This window comes from Pocillopora verrucosa, unplaced genomic scaffold (genome assembly GCF_036669915.1).
Source record: "Pocillopora verrucosa isolate sample1 unplaced genomic scaffold, ASM3666991v2 scaffold_62, whole genome shotgun sequence".
NCBI lineage: Eukaryota > Metazoa > Cnidaria > Anthozoa > Scleractinia > Pocilloporidae > Pocillopora > Pocillopora verrucosa.
Genome location: NW_027078188.1, coordinates 17,492 through 21,865, shown reverse-complemented (window position 1 = coordinate 21,865; position 4,374 = coordinate 17,492). Strand labels below are relative to the sequence as shown.

At 48.1% G+C, this 4,374-nt stretch overlaps 2 non-coding genes and 1 pseudogene across 2 annotated transcripts; 1 reads left to right on the top strand and 2 right to left on the bottom strand.

Moving 5' to 3' along the window:
* Window positions 1-509: 509 nt before the first annotated feature.
* Window positions 510-628, top strand: LOC136278810 (5S ribosomal RNA). The gene has a single exon (XR_010716570.1). It is a non-coding gene; the product is annotated as a 5S ribosomal RNA (ribosomal RNA).
* Window positions 629-1,611: 983 nt separating this feature from the next.
* Window positions 1,612-1,775, bottom strand: LOC136278834 (U1 spliceosomal RNA). The gene has a single exon (XR_010716594.1). It is a non-coding gene; the product is annotated as a U1 spliceosomal RNA (small nuclear RNA).
* Window positions 1,776-4,248: 2,473 nt separating this feature from the next.
* LOC136278846 (U2 spliceosomal RNA) lies at window positions 4,249-4,374 on the bottom strand (annotated as a pseudogene).

Below are 4,374 nucleotides of genomic sequence, written 5' to 3'. Positions count from 1 at the left end.
GATGCCGAAGCATGCCCTGGGTGAGGGGGGTGGTCGAGGGATCCTTCCCACGGTTTATGGTGGATAGTAGCAGGTCGCCCCCACAAGCCCTTGCGAGTCCCGCAGACGGTCCCAGAGGCTGACCCGTTTGGTATCTCCTCACTGTAAGATTTTAAAGCCAGATACACGCACCTACGGAGCTAAAACATTGTATAATAGGTTTTTAGGACACGTTATGTCTCTTGGGACCCCTCCCTCCCCTCCCTAGGGAATAGTGCTTCAAATCGATGCTCCTCAATGTGTTAACTGGGTTGAGGAAAATACATTAGGGTTAGGTAACGACTTCGGGGTTAGGGTAACCATTTCTTAGGGTTAGGGTAACAATTTCTTAGGGTTAGAGTATCGATTTCTTAGGGTTAGAGTAACGAAACTAGGGCTTTAGAATTTCAAATTCGCCTACACTCAGGGATGTGGCCGCTTTACAGCCTGAACCTGGCCGATAACAAGCAGAATTTCGACCCCATTTCCTCGTCTACGACCATACCACAGGGAAAGCACCGGTTCTCGTCCGATCACCGAAGTTAAGCCCTGTCGGGCGGGGTTAGTACTTGGATGGGTGACCGCCTGGGAATACCCCGTGTTGTAGGCTTCAATTTTTTGTCTTGCGAACATCTCTAAACGTTTTATCCCAATAAATAGCTCTCCATACACCACAATTTCACATAGAGAGCCGTAGGTGAGTGAGGAACAAAATCAAAGCAAAAAACGAGGGGGGGAAAACACCTTTTTGTCAAAAATCGGCCAGCTAATGGCGAAAACTCTAGTGCGATCGACTTTTCTTACAGAGCGCGCGCGAGCGAGTGAGCACGCGCGAGATGAACAGTTTATGATGTCAAATTCTACTTCTGTGATATCAAATCATTCCAAATAACGAACGAAAAAATGAATAGGAAAAAAACGCACACTTCTGAGACGCAGTTTTAAGCCATCGTGACGTGGCAAAACACTCGCACACTTCCAAGAGGAGGCGCGCGAAAAACGGCACTGAAAGTCGACAATGGTTGGATTCAGACTGCAAACGAATCGGGAAAAAGGTTCGATACTTTTACTACTCTGCTAGTTTGTTTCCTTCCCTCGTTCATTCGTTCACTCGCTTGCTCGCACAAAGGATACACTAACGATAGCAATAGCATTTCTAAAAGCGGCTCCAGTGACAATAAAACCGCTCAAAAGGTTCAAAGTGTACTCACGGTCCAAGTCGAATGCCCTTCTATGCTCGCTCGCTCGGTCGATCGGCCGTTTGGTTTCCTTTCATTTCCTTTCCCTTCGCGCGCATAGCACAGCACGGCACGGCACGCACAACCTGCAAATACAAACGAACAGGACTTTACACACAATAGAGCAGACAGGCCTTGAACAAAAACAGCCAGCAAAGTTACGCACCGCCCCGAAACTCACCTTGTTTCCTTCCTCCAGTCTCTCCAATGCACTTCTACCCCTCCAAACGTGCCAACACCTTGGCCAGTTGTGCGTCCTTTGCTTTCTTTGCAAGTCTACCGGTCCACTGCAAAAGCAAAAATACCCTCGATAGTCAGTAAGAGGGCCATATAGACATAGTTTGGATGACTTTTGCGGGGACGAGCGCGAACGCAGGTCCCCACTACCAGAAATTATACGCTCGAGTTACCCACATTTGGGGTAATCGCAAGGGTCAACCCAGTCGAAGTGCAATGAAAGGGCCTCGCCTTGAGAGGACTGCCTCCTTGATCACAGTACCTCCCGCGTCAGGTAAGTTTTTTTATATTTAAGGTGAACGGCCAGGCTCCCGTGAGGGCGGTGCAATGCCTGCCGATCTCAGACCTAATCCAACCCATGGCTGAAAGTGCAATGCCTTAGGGTTGGGTCCACCATAAACCGAGGGCCACCAGACACCAACTTCGTTGGGGAATCGAACCCCACCTCGCAAACATTGAACACACTCACACCAAAAATTGAACACGCCCACTCCAAAACAAACGAACAAAAACGGATACAAAAACATAGAAAAACTATTATTTACAATATTACATTATTTAAAACCAGGACTTAAATACTTTATTCACATATTATTTACTTAGATAGTATTGTTTACTAATATTTACTACAATTTCTTCCTACATTTCGGAACTCCCACAACAGAAGGGGGGGCAGAACGCTTCAGCAGCTCTGCAGCAAGAACTGCAGCAGTAGGGACCACAGGACGAGACTTAGAAACGCCATCATTTACAACATTAATTACACTATTATCCACATTGGTACTGGTAAAATTACAAACTGTGGCCTTCTTAACCCACAAAGCCTTGGCGGGAAGCCTCCGACATTGCCGACCATTGAGGTCCACAAACTCCACACACAAAACGTTATCATGCTCCGTAGGACCAATCTGGTCAACAAGAGAGCCCCTGAAACCAATCAAAAAGGAAGGGTCCCCCTGTACTTCAAGAAGATACTGCGCAAAACCCACTTCAGACTGCTCACCACTCGTATCCACTCTAGCGATACGAAGAAGATTTGGATCCACACTGAGAGACACCCCATTTTCCAAAACTACCGACACCAACTCCAAAAAATCCGTAGGGGAAACCTCACGCACCCTCATATCCCTGTAGGACAGAACAAAGGCTTGATCCTTAGAACAGCGGCATAACTCATCCCGATACCACTTCAAAACCTTCCTACGAATAACAGAATCTGCGGGGGTCTGCACATCCTCAGTCACTACAGGGACCGGGGGGGCTAGCCCCAACTCAACAGGAGCACTAACTCGACTAGGGACAGGAACAGGGGTACTAACAGCAACCTCATCCTCCACATTAGCATCCACAGCATCCTCAATCGTATCCGAAACCTCATTCTCCACAACCCCATCTTCAACCACACCCTCGACTACATCCTCATCATCCTCATCCGAAACCACATTCTCCACAACCACATCTTCAACCGCACCCTCAATCACATCCACAACCACACCCTTATCCAAACCGGCAGAACTTTCAGAGACAACAGGCACAACAGTCCCAGAGGGGTCAGGGACCGCCTCAGGGACAGCTGCCTCTGTTGGAACAACAGACTGACCCCACGGCCGGACACACGCATGCGCTTTGTGGTCTGGGGAACCACACCTTCTACATTTTCCGTTGAACTGGCAATCTGCGGCCTTATGGCCATTAACTTTACATATCTGGCAGAACGGAGGGATACCCCTATACCAAACCCGCACAGGATAGTCGTCAATGCGGAACTCAGCAGGGACTGGATCCGATAATAACATCCTAAGAATCCGTGACCCAGTTAGAAGGCCCGGAATTCCTGAAAAATTCTGGTGCTTAATACTGATAACTTCTCCGTATTTTCTTAGCTCATCACAGATCAGAGCATCGTCACCTTCGGCAGGAAAATAGTGTACATACACAAAAGACGGCGGCTTATCAGAAGACGTCACACTAAGATCGTGCCCATCCAACGCCAGTGAACCCATACGCACAAATTCTTCTTTGTCTGAGACATTCTTAAAAGTAATACGAATCAAGCCCCTAGGGCAAAACTGAATGGCAGAAAGCCTTTCAAAATCAATATGCTCCCTAAGGAGAGCCATCACACGGTCCTTATCATAATTAGCCAACATCACTGACGCGTGAATCACGCACGTCCTGACACACTCAACACCCATGGCAAAAACAAACAACCCAAAAGTGGATGGGTGACCCGAAAAAACGGCAAAACCTGTGAGCTGGCAAAATACCACACTCAACAGGCCAAAAAAGCCAAGAAGAAAAGCCAATCCAGCCCAAGACTGGAAAAACAACCAGAGACTGGCTACCCCAGGTTACGGCAAGGAGCCGAGCATGAGTCCCTGGGAGGGTCACCAGAAAAAAACAGCCAAACCAGAACACAATAATACTTACAAAAATCCTGCTTCTTTAATCCAAAGACACTTGTGAATCCACGAATCCACGCGCGATACTATAACGCAGGCAAAACCCGCGTCAGGTAAGTATGCTTTTTCAGCGTCTGCCCTCGGTGAAAAAATCCACTTACCCCTAGGTCCTTGTGGTAGTGCTTTGCGCACTTCAGAAAACGTAGGCCAGCGGCCGTTCCTGCCATTGTCTGTTGTCTGAATTATCATCCCTCTTTCACCTCTTCCCCCTCTAAGGGCGGGCGGGGCTCCTGTAAACATAAAAGAATGCTATACCGTTGACTTTGTTTTGGATTGAATGTGTCTTCCCCAGAGGGAAGTGGGCCGCACTCGGAGGTAGTGCTATACCGAGGCAACCCGTGGCTGGGACGAGGCAAGCCTCTTTTCCACAGCCCAGTTCCAAAAATCAGTTTAATATATGAGCTGCTCAATGAGCAGCG